Consider the following 20611-nt stretch of genomic DNA (forward strand, 5'->3'; position numbering starts at 1 on the left):
TTAACTTATCAAAAAAACCCAGACACAGAATATCAGTAAAATGAACCCCACAATTAAAAAGATAAAAATCTTTAAACCTGCATCACAAAAAGGCATCTCCTGCCAATGATGATATCTTCTTGTAGAAAGCAAACCAAATAATAAAGGATAATATTTCAGAAGTAAAACTGGACAGTTGTCTTCAAGTCAAGAAACTAAGGACAAATTTAGATTCCAAGATTTCAGCAAACAGACAAATCAATGATCTGGAAGATGCTATACTAATAAAGCTGCATTAGGAAACAATACAAAGTTAGAACTGCAGTGCTGCACAGGCTGCTGAAGCACAAAGGGAAACTGCAGCTCAAAATGGATGGCATAGAAAAAAACCCACAAGAAATCCAAGAGCTGGAAAATGTCTTAAACATGGAAAATCCTATTCAATACATGTGAAACTGATTATGCTAGAACAGAAGCACTTGAAAGTAAGAGCAGAGCATGTCATTACCCTCAACTAGAAGGAAAAATAGAATGCAACAAGAACAGAAATAAACATTTCTGTTTTAACAAAGAATGGCTTGCCAGCAATAATTTTAAGGTCCTATGCAGACACTTAAGCTATTCAACTGCCCTTATAGAGACTCTCAAGAAGGGGGGTGAAAAATAAGATCTGAAAAACTGTGAAGTTTGTAAAATTATCCAGGGTAGCCAGACCTCAAACTGATAGTAAAAAGCTGCAAAACCATCTCACAGCCATGGATAACTGTATGGTAAAATGGAGATGAAAATTACTACTGTTAAGTGCAAAGTGATGTATGTGGTAAAAATATTTTCACCTATGCATATACATGATGACAGATTCTAAATTAGCTTTTACTACTCATAGGAAGGTACAAGTAGTCATCCTAGACAGAAACATCATGCAGTCCCCACAAGCACAAAAAAGGACAGCCAAAATGTAAGCAGTTTTTAGGAAAAAAATCCATAATGAAACTCAAATGTTCATGATGTCTGTCTGTTACTCTTGTAGTAGCCTGACATTGTAATATTGTGTGTGGTAATATTGTCTGATGACCCTCTTAAGAAAGGAGTACAACTGATCAGAAACAAAAATGGACAGACCACAGAGATAACCAGGAATGTAAAGAACTGGTATATAAGAGAAGTCTAAGTATTTTGGAAAAGAGAGAACTGAAGGGGGATTGAAACCTACAAAATCCAATATGATGCACATAAGGGAATGACTCTTAGCCATTTCCAAGAAGGAAGAGCAGGTTCAAATGTAACATAAACCTGTTTTTTTTCCACTCAAGTAATTAAAAGTCATTGCTAAAGAATGGTGCAGTAGCAAAAAGACAAGCAAGTTCAAAATCAGATGAGACCAGTTCATCAAGGATAGGTATGCCTCTGCCTGGTAAACACAGGGACAGAAAAGCTACAACTCTAAAGCTGTGGTTGCTGAAAGGAGGGAAAAAATATGCCACTATCATTGTGCACATGCCAAGTTTACTACAAATCTCTGAATACGTGCAGTGAAGTGGTAAATACATGGCCATTGCTGGAGACAGGACACCACAACAAAAGGTACTTCTGCACCTGTCTGGAAAGGCAGCTCTTGTGAAGAGCAAGAGATGTGACTGTGAAATTTCACAAACAACAAACTCCCCCCCTCCCCATGATTATCAACAAGAATGCAGGCACCAAATAAATACTGTTTGGTTACAACTTTTTAACTAAAGAGTTTACAACTCTTTAGTTTTACCTCCCTAACAGGAAGGTTAAACTAAACTGTACACTATATAAAAGACTGAAATTCAAACCTAAGTGATAAATTCATGTTCACTACTCCTTACAAGCCTGTTTCATTCACTTGGTGGAGTGATCAAAGGCTTAACTGTGCATTAATACATGAGACTGCTGAAGAGCCCAGTAAGAGTTGAAGGGGGATGAACCCTTCCCGCCTCCTCCACACAATGGAAGGAGAAAAAACCCAAATGAAAAAGACCCAGTGTAACTGAACCACAATAGAGGTTAGGTCCTTCAAGAGTCAACCAGTGGCTAACTAAAACAGATTCAGCAAAATTAACAAAACCAGTAATTTAAATGCTGCTGCGAAAGCAATGTTTAATTTCAGTTAAACAGGTTAAGTACATACCTATGTAGCCATTTCATATTTTTAAATGAATGTTAAAATAACATATAGACCACCAAGTCCAACAAGCTAAGAAATTTGTAAACCTTTTTTTCCTTTGATTCAAAGAACCACCCTGAATGAAACATTTCAGAAAACCATGTGTAAGTATAGGGATTTGAATTTGCCAAAGTATGCAAGTCTAGCAGAAAAAATAATACAGTTTATGTTATCTTGACTTTTCATTTGGGGAATTAAACATGCAACAATAGTGCAATTTAGTTACAAAAAGGTTTGAAAGACAGAAAAGCAGACTTAAAAGAGGGAAAAGAAATTCAAATTTTCAAGCAGTGATTATATGATAAGGACCCACAGAGTAGTGGGAACAGCACAGTCAGCAAGAGAGCATTTGCTCCAGTTGAATTTTCTACCAGTACTAGATTTATTTCCCAGCCATCTTGGATACTGATTAAAGGAAATATCCACATATATTGTGAATTTCTATTTAATGCAACATCTACCATGTAGAGCATGAAAACAACAGCATGCAGTTACCTTAAAAGAAAGCAAGATCTCCATCATAATCAAAGAGATTTTGGATAAATTAATTATCCAAAATTATCCAGAAAAGCAGTAGGTTTGAGTATCATTGTCTGGAGTGATATAAAAAAGGAAAAAGCGTGACATAAACAAGAAAATGCAATAAACTCAAGGTTTTCAGGAGGCAAACTGCTTAACAGAGCCAGCTTTTTTCTAATGAAAGAAAAAAGAGATGATGCTGAATATTTACTAAAAGGCTCAAAACAAAACAAAAAAAAATATTGGTTCATTAAAGACACAATCACTATGTTATTAGGAGCAGTGGATACAACAGAAACAAAATCTCTATAAAGGCTTAAAATTAAAGAAATACTTTTGATAAAAGCAAAGTGTAAATGCAAAGTATTTTGACAAGATATTACATATCTGTGCAACCTGACAGGAAAAAGGGTGCAGCACAAACCCACCCCGCCAATGACTCAAAGACTTGTAACGCTGGACAGAAATACACCATTTGTCACTACTTGTAATAATCTGTGCAAGCCTCCATCATAAACAGAGCCCCACTGTGCAAGACACTTCGGTAACAGAGAACAAAGCGTTGGTGGATGCAAAGGGATGAAACAGGAACGGTGAGACTGAGCCAGCAGCGTTGGGCACAGTCCATCTCAGCAGCAGGCTAAGCATATCCAATTATTCAGCACAAATCCCAGACAAGAAGGGCTTTGAAGAAATGCATGAAGAAAAACAAAGGTAAACGTGCAGGGGTTTGAAAGTGAAGCACTTAATTTGGGAAATTATAAAATTAGCCAGGGTGTACTGATTGGAAGTAAATCTTAAGTTCTTGAAACTGAAAGAAGAAAAAGCAGCAGGATAAAGGCAGATAAAATAATGATGAGTGCCTTATGCTTGAGGCATAAGAAAATAGGAGGTGGGCAGATGAATGTGAGAGAAGTAGGAATGTGAAAATGACCGTTTAGAACAACAAATGTTTGTGACAGCATTCCATCGAAATTGCACTTAGTACTAAGAATACCAATTCTTAAATTGAGGTCTGAAGAATGACTGCTGCACAGTCAAAATATATTCCACTGCAAAGAGAGGTGAAAAAAGTACAATGCTTATCTTAGTGGAAAATAAATAACTTGTCTCTAGAAAAAGGTAGCAAAGAAAACTACTAGTCAGTACCATTAAAGAAAGAAGAAGACAGCTTCCCCAGAAAGCCACAGAAGCAGTGGTTGGCAGCAGAGCTCCCAAAAGGAGTCATGAAGGGCACACCAGTATTCCTGAGGTCACTGGTGGCTGTTGCTACCACTGAGGAAAAGCAGAGGGTAAATCCAAGAGAAGAGGTAAAGGTGCAACGCTTTGCAGAAAGAAATGCCTGCAGGTCAGTAGATCTCTCTTTAATGATAAGCTCTCAAGTAATGTAACAGTATTAAAAAAAAAAAAAAAAAAAAAAAAAATTACAATCTTTCAAACCACAGCAATAAATCATCCATCACAGCTGAGGGCAAGTAGACAATTAGCACATACTGATGAAACATCTCCACATAGACAGAAGGTGCTTTATGCAAAGTAATATTCACTGGCCAAAAATTTGAATGGGTTTAGAGAGAATGGGTTTAATTCATTTTTCAATAACCATCAGGAAAAAAAACCCTACAAATCATAATAATCTATGTGGTGCTTAAACTGCCCATTGCACTAATAGGTACTGTTTATGAATTCTAAACTGAATTTATAAAAGGATATGGAGTGTAGGCTTGTCACAGGCACGACACAGGAAAACATGGTATGAGCTAGCAGCAGTTTAGAAGAGGCAGAAAATATAAATAGCAGCAGTCCAAGCCTGGATGGCATTCCAGCTGGATATTACACAGCAGCTGAGGTAGTAGTGTCAGAGGTTTCTTTAAAGGACAGACATAATGTGGTTCTCCTGAAAGAACTTCCTCCATCTAAGGATTAGATGGGGTTCTCCTGAGATCTGAAGGGAAAGGACTAATGAAAATCTTCTGGGCTCAGAACACTGCTGAATCATGGTAAAGGCAATAATATTATTCATTTGCAAGCCACACCTTCAGTTTTATAAATCTAGATCAATCTATGCTAGGAAAAATGACTGGGATGAGCCATAAATTACTAGAAATAAATCACTGGACAAGATCAAAGAGAAATGTCAATCTTTTTATCACCTGAGGTAGAAATCAAATGATACATACATTTTTGCTTTGTTTTTCTTTTATTTTACATAAACACATCCTCTTCTAACTTATTCCTTCATCTTCTGAAGTCTCTAGCCCAAAAGCAGAAGAGTAAGTCAACATTAAAGTCTTCTTTGTTAAGACAGCTTCAGAATAGACAATTCTTCTTTTGGCATTACCCTTATAGCCATTTGGCCAGGAAACTGAATTTATTGGTAGCTCTTTGTAACACCTGTTCCCCACGAACCGCCTCTGAAAGTTTCTGCTTCAAGTGGTACCATGTGGCTGAAGAACCCTTATACCTCCCAAGGATAAACTGTAACAGTTCAAAGGAAGAATTAAATTTAAGTACGGGACTTAAGACTGCATAAAAACCACTGTAAAACAGTTTTATGTAGCTATAATGTGAGTATTGAATTTTTCTAAACAATTTTCTAAAGTTAACATTAAACAAAAAAATAATGTTGGTTTTCTGGAAAGCATCTGTTATGAACTACGCCAACTCTGAAATTTTAGTGATTAAATTTAACTTGGAGAGTTATTTCGCAAGAAAAATCTTAACAATTATATATAACAATGAATTTACACATGGGACAAGTACATTGCTATTAGTATTTTCAGCATTTTAACCTTGTACAAGAAAAGAGAAAGCTAACAGCAAATGAACACATAACAAAATATATTTATTATCTTTTTGGACCTGACTCTAAATGATACATGAACAAACTTAAATTTATCTTCCTGCCATTACATGTATGCAATTAAACCATGAAGCCTTGGATCAGCTCCCCAATCTTGCAATTTAATTGAGAACATCTGACAACTTAAACACACACTGTACTTCCAGAGCACCCTACCAGTTTGACTTAATGGTCACAAAATAAGTGATCTTAAAGCCTACTTCACAGAATAATTAGAGATGATTTATCAAAGGCCGTGCAGGCAATTGCTGACAGCACAGGCACAAAGTCAGAAAAGTTCACAGCTCTCATACCTGAACTCAAGCACATGAACTTACTTTTCCCCTCTCATCCCCACCCACCTTTTTTATTTTCCTTTTAAGCTTCACATTGAGCAGCAGTATCCTTTAGTGAAAATCCCCATTTCAGAGATTCATGCCAGGATGCCCTCCTCCTCCTCCTTCCCCTCCCCTAGCAGTAAGTCTTTTATGAGGCTGGTCAGTCGTCTTTAATCATCAGTAACTTTCTGAAATTTAGCAAGTGTGAGTTCTCAGTGAGAATAAAGGATTTGGAAGCACAAGAAAAGCTGCAATTAACAGCAGTCTAGTGCAAAGTAACAACAAAACCATGTTGTGAAATGAGTAGCCATGAGAAAAAGAAATACAGCTGAATTAAGTCTCCTAGTTGTAAGCACAAATCAAAAGAAAATATGCAAAATAGAAATGAGGGAAAAAATCACTAGTAAATGAAGACTGCACAACCAGTTTTTAACATCGACTTTTAATATTTTCTCAAACAGAAGGAAAGCTTATGACCCAGGCAACGACCAGCAGGCTGAGACAAGACCTGACTGCCCTTACGATGCAATCAGTTGCGCAGCCAGACCTCAGGACAGCAATCTATTTTTACCACCAGCAGCTCAGGTGGTGACAAACAGTGCAGCTGCAACACCCAGAGCCCTGGGAAGGCTCTGCCACTCACCAGTGTCTTGTGCCCTGGGCTGGAATTTAGACCAGGTCCTACAATGGTACTTTGCCTCCTCCTATGGCAAGTCTGAAGACAACTTAAGTAGATCTACACCATTAAAACCATACACTGAGCACAGTCAGAATTTCTCAGAGGAAACTGTAGCTACTGGAGACCTTTTAACTGGAAGGAAATGTCTGGTTTAGGTTACTCCAGCTGGCAAAGTAGGCCAGGGGAGGGAAGGGAGCGTCCAGTCCCTAGTGCCTCTGAGTCATGGCATCATCATAATAAAGAAAACTCCCATCTTTTCCTATGTCTAGACAATGAGATGGATGTACTTGACATCAGTAATAAATACATACATTTGAGAACCACCTTAGACAATCTTGAAACCGCTCTTTTTTTTTTTAACTACTTTGCATAATTAGTAATATCATTTTGGAAGAACTTTCCATATGAAGTGATGATCTTGACCAGGCTCCAAATCATTTTAAGATCTGAGTTTGTTCTTGTACAGCCTGCAGCCCCCTCCTATGCCTAGCATTTCTCAGTCTCAGTATTGACAGTGAAAGTCAAGAAAGCCAGTCCAGCCTGATGAAAATGGGAATGGGGTGAGGGAGGGATTTGCTGGCCAGATCACCCACTAACTCACTTCAGTCACAGAGCACTACTGCTGGCAGAAGGGGAGGTGAGGACAAGAAGAATGACTTCTAACCACCCTAATTTAGCCTAGATGAAATTACCACCATATTTCATCTTCACAACAGATTCCTCGGTGAAGCAGAAATGGTTTACATGGGGTACTCTTCACTCATTTGTACCTCTAACACAAAGAAGCCTTGACCTTTTGCTACACTCCTACCTCCCTCTGCCCTCATTTGTTTCACTTCCCCCAGCCCTTGCCCTGCACTCATCTTTCTCCTAATTTACCCCACAGTGGCACAAGACAATCAAGGGCTGCTGTCAAAGTAAAAAAAAGGAATTTCACCAATTCAGAAGGGAATTCTGAAAAAGGAGTTTTAGTTGTGGCAAGGAGAGGGACAAGTCTATGAAAACCAGTGTTACTGTGAGAGCAAGTCAGACCTTCAAAGGTCCTTTTCAGGACGATGATTATTTTGTTAGCTCCCTACACTCAGGCTAATGTGCAGGCTGTGCTCTTCTGGACATTTGCTCCATTCCCCACTCCCAGTTCTGCAGTAGGAACAAGCTGATGAGGTCATCTAAACCTCAGAATCCTTATTCCCATATTCCAAACAGCTCTGGGCCCACACCTCCAGCCACAGACCTTCTCCCTCAACATGGCTCTAGCCACTTATGCTTACCCATAGCTTTGGCAACACAAGACTGCTGTTGAATGCTAATTGCTTACTAATGAAAACTAATCATCATGCAATTAAACTTTAATCACTAAGCAGCTGGCTGGGATCCAATCCATAACAATAAAGGCTTATTAATAACTTTTTGCCAAAGTGCTCTATCCATGAAGACTATCCTCTACACAGAGTCCAGTTAAGTGTATAAAATTGTTGGAAAAATATTTCCTCTGCCAACAGACTAGCCAGAGCACAACAGGATAAGAGCAGCACAGTATAAATTAGCTAAGAAGGACGAGTTGACAATTTGGGGAACCCAAACTACTCTTCTGGGTCCTTCCATAACCTCAGGCACAATGTGCTGTGCAGAAAGAACTTCTTTTCTCCAGTTCTTGTCTCTGTAGAGTAACATTCTTTAAGGCAAAAAACTAGTTATAATTTTGCTGTAGTTTCTAAAATTATTACATGAATACTCATCATACTTCAGTTTTATTTTTACTCATCTTTCTAAATCTAGGGAAATTAATCTAACCTCTTTCAGAACATATTTCTCTAATTAAAAAATATATTGAGGTTATATAACTAGGCTTATAATGGACAGATTGAAATCTACTTTTGAAAAGAAGAAAGTTTAAAACCTGCTTTCTATAAAGCCACAAAGATAATGAGAGAGCAGGAGCATCTTTGCTATGAAGACAGAGAGAGCTGGGGCTGTTCAGCCCGGAGGGAAGCTTCAGGGAGACCTTACAGACCCTTCCAGTACCTAAAGGGGCTTCTAAAAATGAGAGAGAGCAACTTTCAACGTGAGCAGACAGTGACAGAACAATGGGGAATGGTTTTAAACTAAGAGGAGAGGTTTAAAGTAGGTATTAGGAGGAAATTCTTTACTGTGAGGATGAAGCACTGGAATGCTGTACAGAAATGCTCTGGATGCCCCCCATCCCCAGAAGTCTTCAAGGCCAGGTTGGATGTGGCTTTGAACAGCCTGGTCTCATGGAAGGTGTTCCTGTAAGGTCTCTTCCAACCCAAATCATCCTGTGAATTCATGATTTTAAAGTAATTTCATACCACCGTCAGTAAGTGTCCCAGTTTTGCCTGCAGAATTCCTATCCCAATCTGGCATAAAGCCTTATGTGTAGATAACTTTTTATCAACTTGGTTTGCTTTGCCATGCTTGGAGAGCTTTCCATTATTATGAATAGTAGAACACCAGTATAACTGAAGCATTATTCTTGCTTATTCAGTGACCAAAGAATTCAATATAATGCTTATTTTAAAATTAAAGTTTAAAAAGTGTAGATTTTTAAATTTAAAAAGGTCTTACAAAAGATAGAACACAATTCTAATAATCTACTAAATATTATCTAAAATAAAGTAATGAACTCTTATCTTCAGAAATTGACCTCTTTTCATAGTCAGTAAGACAGATGAAAGATGAAAAAAGACTTTTTTTTCCCAAAAATCAGGAAAAATACATTCAAATCTGCACTTTTTCCCATTGCAATCAAATATAACCCCATTTTAAATACAGAGGCACAGAGCAGAATAAACTTATTTGCTAGTAGTGTTCTTCTAACAAAGCTAGAGGAATACAGCTGAAGTGACAAACATCTGGAATTAGTCTAAGTTTTAAAAATGGGTTCATTTTAAGTTAACAAAACAAAACACCAACAACACAACAACTCCCCTCCAAAATTTTGGGGAATCTTAACAAGCTTTTTACCAGCACAGCTTAAAAAGATTCAAGCTAAAATGACACATAAATGGATTGCATTCACTCACTATTGAAAATTTAGTAAGAGTTTGGCACCCCTATGGTAACAGGCAACTGAAATCTTACCAAAGAAAAAGACTGTGTGAGCTTGTGGATAAGCCAGACAAAAAGCTCTAAAGCTTTGTCTCGAAATCTCCTGCACAGAGAAGGCCCCATTCACACTTGGAAGAGCTTCCTCAAAATTAAGTTACATAAAAGTATTTTTAAATTAAAACTGTACAGAAATGATGAAGATCCCTGATGCTTTACAGAAAGGCAACTGTGGAATGAGCAAGCTGCTTTTTGCATACAAGTTTCCAGTGCTCTTGGCTACAACTCATGTAAGTGGGTAAACATCCTATTCTTTCCCAACACTCCATTGTCAGTAAATCTATTTTCCACTTTCCTCACTCCACATTCAAGAAAAACAGTAAAATATAAAACCACATGCAAGCACAGACATAATGCCTGTACTTTGGGATAAACTAATGACAAAGGAGTCTGCTAATAAAGATGCACAGAAAGTACTTCCCTGCATCTTCCTCTTTACAAAGGGGTCAGTACTGGAGTGTTTCCTCTTACCGGCATCAACTTTATGCTTGAGATCACAACTGAAATGTGATTCCTATCACCTTCAGTCCATAATCACCAACAGGCTGCACCAAATTCACCTCACTTCTACTCATAGTAAAGCTAAAGCAAACCAACTTCATTTCACAAATATAATTACTGGCTTCTGATAATTTAAGATATTGAAACATTTGCATCAGACATGTCCATGTGGATTCTGTCTGCTCAGCTCTTTAGCATTTAAGGCTTGTGGTACCAATGCAGAGTTGCTGAAAGCCACCAAGTGCTGCAGCAGCAGTGATTCACACTTCAGGTCCCCAAGGCTCCTGCCAGGCTCTCCTCCCTGGGGAGGGTTACTCTCACAGAGCAGGAGTCATGACAGCACAGACTTTCAGTGGCACAGCAGATGGCAATGCCTTTCTGAGAAAACCAAATCTGAAGTTCATCATTCAGCTGTCTTTCAGAATTTCTCCTCCACCCAAAATTTCATGCTTTCTTATTTTTGTAACACTGCAGAAGAATATTAAAGATGCTGCCATTTCCTGAGGAATGAAAACGAGTATTATGCTAGAGTGCACATTTCTAGCTCAGATAGCTAGGTAGGTATTTGGGCACAGTCTGTCAGTGAAAACCAGGAATTCAGCCATTTTAAGGGTAACTGTAGAAAGTGCCTCAAGGTTCTGTGGCAATCCTCATTGAAGGGCTAAAGCATACTAAAAGCTGTTTCCAGAGATAAAAACAAGCAAGCAATGTTCTCAGTACATCCCTTTTCCAACCACTGCTGGCAGTGATTTTAAATCTGCTTCCCTTTTCTCACAGTGAAAAATTAAAAAGCTCCAGTGTCACTTCTTCCTACTCTTGAAATGTGTCCCTACTAACACAGCTCTAGGTGTCGAAATACAACTGTTCCTTCCTGTGTGTTGTCAGGCATGTTATTTTTGAAGCAGTAGATTATTATTTCAGTTGAACCCTGACCTAACACAGAACTCCTGCACTTGAGGAGTTTTTTTCGTTTCATGCTTTGGTTTGGGGGGGGGGGGGGGGAAGGTGAGAGTGGGTTTGGGAGAAAAAAGATTACTAGGTTCTGCATGTTTTTCTTCTCTACAAAGAAAGATGATGAATAAAAGGTTAACATTCTTCTCCAAACACTATTAAATAGTAGTACCATAGACCTGAAACCCTTTCAAGTGCTGGTGGCACCTGGGCACAATTTTAAGTTACAGCTAAATTGATCTAATGGTTATCATTACCAGTGGAAAGGACACTCCCTCTCAGATGCAGCAAACATGGTTCAGAGGGTCAGCAGAGTCAAATTGCTGATGTGGCACAAAGATCTCCCACCCCAAGCTGGTCTTCTGATGGATTAGCTGGCTACAAATCAGCCCACTGTGCAAATGCACAGGTGGGAGATGTAGTGCAAGTGAAGCAGTGGAAGCAAGCAGCTCACCAAGAGGATAAAGCAGGATCCCTCCTCATGACAGCAACTCCCTCCTGCTGTGGCACAGGGATAAGAGAGCCCACCTGTGCCAAATGAGACATTCACAATGAACTGATACCTTTATACTTGTATGGTACTACAGTAGTCAGGTTTCTGGGCCTAGAAACTGTTTTGCTTTGTTTTGCCAAAGGCAGCTAACCTGCCACAAATTTCCCAGCTCATACCAATTCCCTGGCTTAGCCACTTGATTAGCTATGCAGCCAGGAACCTTTTATAAGCAATTACTTACAGAGTGTGGGAGCTTTTCTGTTAGGCTGTGATTTCCCAAATTTGAGAATATAAATAGCTTAAATCCTAGTGATCCCTCCAGGCACCCTTCTTTACCCAATTTACAGCTAGGGTCCAGAATGGTAGAGGTAAACAAAAGAAAATGGTTCTATGAAAACATCAGAGTAAACAAAGTATTACAGAAAGGTTATCTCCTCCAAATAAGATATGGTGGAAGATCAATTATCAGGAATCTTAAGTCAAGAACAACTTACCTGTGCAAAACCAGGAGCTGTTCCCTGTGAAATATGGGTAACATGCAAACCTACCTCTAAAACTAACAAAGACACACTCACAACATGAGGCACAAGGCTACCACTGCCCAATAGGCATGAAAAATACAAATATCTAGTATCAAGCTGAAGAGAAAGAGACTTCAGGCATTTAGGTACTAAACTTCTCATCACTAAAGTCTATCAGACCTTCAAAACAGGCCTCTTAGGAGTCTTGAAACAGGTAGATTTTACCACTTTGAATAAACAGCAGGCTTTGAAAGAGAATCCACGGAGAGCTGGACAGACAAAATTACAGACTGGTGAGAGAAAACACAGAATTTTCTGCTCCACTGTAGATCAGGGCCAGGTTTCACCCTTCACCATTTGTTACTCTAAAGTTCACCTGACTGAAATCCAAGATGATCTTTTCAACAAAGAGCAACAAAGGAAACAGGTTCCAAGGACTCCTTTCCATGTGTAAGGATTAAAACATTTCTAAAGCTGGGAGAGATGCAGAGATTGATGAGAAAAGCATTACATTTTTTAGGCCTTTTAAGAGATCTTTAACAGGGGAATAAACAAACTTTCCTTTCACAGAACACTCTCAGCAGGAACACAAGCTACATTTATCTTCAGCAAGGTCAATTTGGATAAGAGCAGGGATAGAAGAAAAACAAACAAACAAACAAACAAACCCATGCTAACCAGAAGTAACACACGTGCTAGGTCAGAGCCTCTGCCTTAGGAAAAAACATGTCTTACAAAAAAGCCCTGTAAGAAACAGCATACCACCTTCCTAGTGAACAGCTTTTTAAAAAACAATGGCTGAACTATCTTGGATTCCACTTAACACAAAGAATGTTATCTGCATTGTTCTCCTCATTTACAGCTTCATATATTTAATACTGAGAAAAAAGACCATAAATTCTTCTGAACATTAAAACTGCCGACAACCACCACAGTGACTCCATAATTCTTCCAGCTTCAAAGGTAACCAAGACTTCATCTTACATGGAAATGAACTTCTCATTAATAGAAAAATGGTGAAAAAATAGACAAGACAGGGAACTTTCTGGCCACCTACAGTATTTGAAAGAAAAGAATTTATAAGCGACAGGATCACCTAGCACTAAGGAAATGGCATTTTTTTCAGTTCCATATTTCATCAGCATTGGAACAAAAAAAAAATCTAACTGCAAGAAGGCCACTTAGCACCATGACTATGCATTAATAGTTTATGAGGGAGACAGACTCCTTAGCTCATCTGCTGGGGTATCTTATTTGAGCCTCAAAATAAGGAGAAGGATTAAGTCATTCTGCATCTGAAGCAGCCCAATTAATTAGATCACATTCTCAGAACCAAAAAGCACAGCAGAGTGACCAGAGTGAAAGGAACACCTTTTTGCCTTCAAGAAAGGCAGATGCCAGCACTTTGGAAACCACCTGGATTGCTGCTTAGCAGATAACACACAGCATTTTCAGTCCAGAGTAAAAACAGACTTTAAGGAAAGCTCAAGCTCTGGAGAGTCACTTCACAGTTTGATAAACATTTTTAAGATAATGCCTTCTCAGGAATTCTTCTTGAGCATCTGGTACAATTTGATCTTTGAGCACCTTCACATAAATAAAAATCCTTTCCTGAGATTGACTATGGGCCAGTTGTCAAAAAAACTGCAGTAAGACAGACATTTATTCATATAAACAACAATTTAGCAAGAAAAGTTATTTTCTGATCTTGGAAAGCATGTGAGAAATAGGTGTCCAGGGGAAAAAAAAAATCTATAATGAGCTTTCATGTGATAAAAAAAATAGGTGAGCTTGTGTGAGAAGAAGAAAGACAGTACAGGTTACTTGTATCACTATCTACATCAATGGCCTTTGACTAAAGGTTCAAGTTTCCTATTTCTATACTAGAGTGCTGCATAAACAACAGCAACTGAGCCAGGTGTCTAAAGAAAATATTTCAACTCACTTAATGGTATGGATTCAGTTTAAATTGGTGCATATTTACCCTGCTGGTACCACAGACAGTTTAGGTAATTTTTAGTTATGGGAATATTTAATTTGCTCAGAATGAGTTACATACATACATTATTCACTTCCAGGATCATGACCCTTCATATACCATATGCTAATGTCCTTCCTTACCCATAGACAAAATCCAAGAGCTACATTCCTGTGCCTGTGCACACATCTCTCTACTTGTTCCTGGTAGGAAGCAGCTACTTGATTTGCACATCTGCTTTTCCATGACAGCAACACTAATGAACTGCATGTCAGAGGAAAAAAGAGAAAATGCACTTGCAAAGCACAGAGGAGGTAAAGAAAAAGCATATGCAACAAGCATAGGAAACCAGCTGTGTGAGCCAGAAGGCTTTCCTCAGGCAGCAGGGCAGGAGAGTTGAGTTCACCAGAGCCTTTCCACTGCCTGGGGATGGCTTCTGGCAGGCACACCTCTGAATACCCCATGGCCATCTTAGTGCTGCACGGAACCCTCTGAGAGCTGAAGGGGTGAGCTTACTCCGCTTCCAGAGGAGAAACCAGCACAACAGCTTGCTACAACAGGAGAAGAAAAATGCTAGAAGAAAACCTTTTCCATTTTTTATCACAGGGGTGATAAATGGATTACTCTTATGGATGTTATACAGAGGAGCCACGCATCATCTCAGGATACTGTATTTGTATGAGACACAATACAGAGCTTTCAACTCTGATTCGGGAGGGGGACAGTACTAGGCTTGTCCTTGGCAAGCTGGGGGATGAGATGCAAAGCGCTTAGAGAAACAGGGCACTAGTGAGGGCACTCTGCCCTTGACTCTGAAATGTGCTGGCCACACTGGAGCACACTTGGAGTCTTAGAGAGGTAAGCCAGGAACTCCTGAGGTAACAGAAGCCAACAGGGATACCAGCAGGGAAATATCTCAAAGGAATTAAGGGGTGCTCCTCTGGGAAGGTGATGCAGCCTGTCCAAGGTGCCTTTACCCCAAAGCACACAGAATGGGCAACAAACCAAAGGAGGGGCTGGGTGCCACCATGCTGCTGGAAAGTCATCACCTTGTTGCCATTACTGAAACTTGGTGGGACAAATTGTGTGACTGGAGTGTGACTGTCAATGGCTGTGAGCTGTTCAGGAGACAGAAAGGAGGGAGAGGAGGAGGGGGTGCCCTCCATGTCAATAGTGCACTGAGTGTGAAGAGCTGCCTCTGAAGAACAGCCATGAGCAGGCTGAAATACTGTAGGTAAAAATCAGACACTGAGGCAACAAAGGAACCCTGAGGCCGGGCTCTGCTACAGCTGCCTGCCCAAGGGGAGCCACTGCCAAAGCATTCCTGCCCCAGCCACAGGAGGTGTGGTGCTCACACGCTCCAGTCCTGCTGGGGGACTTCAGCCACCCTGACAGCTACTGGGGAAGCACCAAGGGAACTGCAGGCAATCCAGGAGACTCCTGCAATGCATGGAAGATAGCTCCTTGAGCCAGGTGCCAGCCATACCACAGGGAACTTGATACTGGATTTGATGATCACCAGTGTAAATGAACTAACTGGGAATGTCAAGATGGGAGGCAGTCTGGGTTGAAGCAATCATGCATTGGTGGATTTTGCAGTCCTGAGTGATATGGGTCAGGTAAAGAGTAAAGTTAAGCCCCTGAACTTCAGGAAAGCAAACTTCCAGCTCCTCAAGGAGATAGTCAATAGGGTACCCTGGGAGACTGCCCTCAGAAACACAGGTGCTGAACTGAGTTGGCAGATTTTTATGGAAGTCTTCTATAGAGTTCAAGAGCTAGCAATTCTCAGAAGCAAGAAACTGAGCAAGGAAGGCAAGAGACTGGATGGCTGAGTACAGAACTCTTGGTCAAACCAAAGGGAAGGAAACAAAGACACAGGCAGTGGAAACAAGGACAGGTAATGTGGGAAGAATACAGGGATGAAGTTCAGTTGTGCAGGGATAGTCTGGAGAAGGCCAAGGCAAAGCTGGAACTGAACCTGAAAAGGAATGCAAGGAATAACAGGAAGGTCTTCTACAGGTAGGTTAAGCAGAAAAGGAAGGACAAAGAAGGTGTACTCCCTACCATAAACAATGCTGGCAAACAGCTAACAATGGACGAGGAGAAGGCTGAGGTACTCAACAAATTTTTTGCCTCAGTCTTCAATGGCAACCTCTCTTCCCACACCTCTCAAGTGGATGGATGACAGGATGGGGACTGAGGCAGGCAAGCGTTCCTCCCACTGTATGCAAAGATCAGGTTAAAGAACACCTAAGGAAAATGAATGTACACAAGTCTATGGGATCTGAAAAGATGGATTTGAGATTCCTGAGAGAGTCTGCTGATGCAACTCCTAAACCACGCTCCATGGTATTTGAAAAGTTGGTAGTCAGGTGAAATCCCAGGTGAGTGGAAAAAGGGAAACGTTGTACACATCTGTAAAAAGGGCAGAAAGGAGGACCCTGGGAACTACCAACCTGTCAGCCTCACCTCTGTGCCTGGGAAGATCATGGAACAGATCCTCCTAGAAGTTGTGCTAAGGCACACAGGGGACAGGGAGGTGATTCAGGACAGCCAGCACAGCTTCACCAAAGGACAAGTCCTGCATGACCAACCTAGTGGCTCTCTATGACGGAGTGACTCCTTCCTCCCCAGAAAAGGGTGAGGATGTAATTCATATGTAATGCTTTTGAAATGTAAGGCTTTTGACAGTCCCACTTAACACCCTTCTCTCCAAACTGAAGAGTGACAGATTTGATGCATTAGATGGATTAGGAATTGGTCAGACAGCCAGATCCAGAGGGTAGAGATGAATGGCTCAGAGTCCCAGTGGGCATCAGTGATCAGTGGTGTCGTCCCTCAGGGGTCTGTGCTGGCACCAGAGTTATTTAATGTCTTCATTAATGACACGGATGAAGGGACCAAGCTGAGTGGTGCTCTTCACTCACCTGAAGGATGGCATGCCAGCCACAGGGATCTGAACAGACTCCAAAGTGAGCACATGGGAATCTCATGAGGTTTAACAAGACCCAGAGCAAGGTGCTGCACCTGGGTTGGGGCAACCCCTGGTATCAACACCAGCTGGGTCATGAAGGCATCAAGGGCAGTCCTGCCAAGGATTTGGGTGTGCAGGTGGACAAGAGGCTGGGCACAGCCCAGCAATGGCACTGACAGCACAGAAAGCCAGTTGTATCCTGGGCTGCATCCAAAGGAGCGTGGGCAGCAGGATGAAGGAGGGGATTCTGCCCCTTTGCTCTGCACTGGTGAGACCCCACCTGCAGTGCTGCATCCAGCTCTGAGGTCTTCCTCACAGAAAAGGACATAGACCTTTATGGTCTATGCAAAAAGACCAAGACAGCCTTTGCAAGTCCAGAGGAGGCCACCAAAATGATTTAAGGGACAGAGCAGCTCTCCTTACAAGGAAAGGCTGAAAGAACTGGGATTGTTCAGTCTGGAAAAGAGAAGGCTTTGGGGTGACTTAATTGCGGCCTTCCACTAGCTGAAGGGAACATACAAGAGAGAGGCCATTCACAAGAACATACAGTGACAGGACAAGGGAGAACAGTTTCAAAGTGAGAGTAGGTTTAACTTAGGTGTTAGGAAGAAATTCTTTACTGTGAGGGTGGTGAGGCATTGGAACAAGCTATCCAGAGCAGCTGTGGACAGCCCATTCCTTGAAGTGTTCAAGGCCAGACTGGACGGGGCCCTGGGCAGCCTGGTCTAGTGGAAGGTGTCCCTACCCATAGCGGGGGGTTTGATCTTTAAGGCTGCTTCCAATTCAAATCATTCTATGATTCTATAGCAAAACAAAGTGTACACACAAGACAATTGTCCCTGACTCGGAAAGTTCAGTCTTATGAACAGATAAAAAATGGATCTAGATAGAACAGTGGAGAGCACTGAAATACTACATATTATTTATCATATATCAAAAGTAAGCAGTGTTTCTTGCAGCCTTAAATAGGAAGGATTAGGAAGAAATAGTTTTAAAATCAAATGAGATTGTGAATCTGAGTGACATGAAAATCAGAATAAAATGACAGACAATGGATTAAGGATAATGTACATTAAAAGTCACGTTTTAAAGTGAGATTTTGGAAACTCACTATGAATTCAAGAACAATTTTTAAGTTTGTGTTGAAATAACATGAATCTGGAGAAACATGGAAGCTCTGCAAGACTCTGGAAGAAAGTGATTGAGTTACCAAGAGCTACTCAAAAGCATGCTATTCCAGGAAAAAAAAAAAAAAAAAAAAAAAAGGCACAAGTAAACTTCAGTGAGCCCCACAAAAAAAGCATGAAGTAATGAAAAACAGCCTCTCTGCAAAATACAATGGAAAGCAAGGAGGTAATCAAAAGACACAGGCAGGAAACAAAGGTGGAGCAACACTTCAAAAGCAGCACAGCTGATAGTGATAATGTAGTCGACAGAAAAATGGAAAATTAGGCACTGGATCTGAACCTTAACTGGGAAAAGATCACCATAAACACTGATTACAATTGCAGTAGAGCACAACTGAAGCCACAGTGGAGGACAAGAGCCCCAGACAATGCACTCAAAGAACTTTGAGATGAAAAAAGGAAATTAAGAAGTAGTTGCAAAGGCAAGAGAAGCCACAAGCATTTTGTACTTTAAAAAAAAAAAAAAAAAGGGAAACACTTATTTCTACTGGCATTATGAGGGAAAAGAAAAGATAGAGGAACTGAGGAACTGATTGAGGGAAAGAGGTAGAGGAAAAGAACACAAAGTTCAAGGGAGATAAGGAGATATTTCTGCAAGGTGCCATAAAGGCAGATGAAACGGTTAAGAAGAAGAGGAAAAAAAAATTTTACTTGTAAGTAGGAGATGATTGTAACAGTGGGAAGAAAGTGCTAAAGGGTAAGCCAAAGCATATTCAATCAGAAAGTCAAAGATTCCACGCAGAGAAAGAACTAGATGTCAAACAACATGCAAAAACTCACATGAAAATGTGGATAACGGGCTGCTATTATTGAACAAGTTTGATTAGAGCCTCTCAACACAGCATGTTTGAGCACAGCTGGGCTCATGTCCTCTGCACAAACAGGGACACAAAAAGGATCACTGGAGGATAACTCAAGCGGTTCAAGAACTTGTAAAAAAGGCATTTGCTATTGGGAAAACCAGAATCCTAAGTGAAAGACACACCCTACACACAGTAAAAAGGGAAAGTCAGGCTGGAGAGATACAAATTCAAAATACTGGTGAACTACCAGAGAAATGAAAGCAGACCACACTGCCAGCAGAATCCGAATGGTGGCGGAGGACCTGAAAGAAACCTTGCAGTTATCAGAGATAAGAAATTCAGCAGTTGCATCAGAACAAGCACACAGGCATGGCTCGATGAAAACCAAATGAAATTAACTGACTATGTTTAATGAGAGACTAGAAACAAGAATGCAAGCCAAATCAAGTTAGGGCAGAGAAGCATGTAATTACTGTCAAAGAACAGTTGAGTGAAAATTTAGAACAAGCCAGGAATCAAACTTGCAGCGAAAAAGCTCATGGGGAGGAAACAAGCATGCTGTATGTAACAATACAGAGGAAAGAAGATAAAAACTGGATCCCAACACTGTTTAGAAAAGGAAGAACCTGAAGGCAACAGGAAAAAGTAATCCTATGCCTCTTCCATGGTCTGACCCAAGACAGAGAACAATACAAAAAAAGATAACCACAAAAAAAGCAATGCAGGATAGTGACAATGGCAAAGCAAGGCACATAGCTGTGGTTTTAAAGCTTCTGCCTCAGGAAAGAACGTGTCCATCCACAATCAGGCAGTTGTGAAAAAAGTTTTTCCTTTGTCCCAGCTTTAATTTTACCTATTACTTCTCACTCATTGTGTACTCCCTCTCTGGAGAAAGTAAATTATCAGTGTCATTTGTGAATGCTGAACTCATCGATACTAAACCCACAATATTTCACTCAATGCTTACAGACCTTTGTGCAATTCTGCTCTATCCACTTTATTTTGTAAGGACTGCAAATTCTCCTACAGCTGTGTAGTATGTATTATAGTGCAGAGTAACTCACAGTGGAAGGAGCCCCTGCTGAAAGCAGAGCCAACTTCCAAGGCAGATCCACCTTGAGATGTAAAGATGCTTAGGGCTCTGCCCAGAACCACATCTCCAAAACCAGGGCATTCCACAGCTTTTGTCATTTCCCCACCCTCAATCCAATGTCTGATTAGCCTCACTGAAATTTTTTGCCAATTAAACTAGAACTTTCTTTGCTGCAATTTGTGTCTGCTACCACTTGTCCTTTCACTCTGTGACTCCAAGAAGAGCCCTAGAGAACACTAAATATCTAACAGAATAGAAGAAGGAAGGACAAAGAGACCACTGTAGTCATGAGAAAGCCTTTGGACATCCAGAACTTTTACTAGGTAATAAGCACCCTACTTTTTGATGTCCAAAAAATCTTATCTGATCACGTGTGGCAGAGATCTAAATGAGGCCATCAATAGGACATCACTACAGATTGATTAAAGATAAAAAA

General features: G+C 40.4%; 1 protein-coding gene across 7 annotated transcripts in view; it reads right to left on the minus strand.

Moving 5' to 3' along the window:
• TCF20 (transcription factor 20) overlaps positions 1 to 20611 on the minus strand; it is a 131391-nt gene that overhangs the window by 21337 nt on the left and 89443 nt on the right. The window lies entirely within an intron of this gene.

Source organism: Zonotrichia albicollis, chromosome 4 (assembly GCF_047830755.1).
Source record: "Zonotrichia albicollis isolate bZonAlb1 chromosome 4, bZonAlb1.hap1, whole genome shotgun sequence".
In the NCBI taxonomy this organism is placed as follows: Eukaryota; Metazoa; Chordata; class Aves; order Passeriformes; family Passerellidae; genus Zonotrichia; species Zonotrichia albicollis.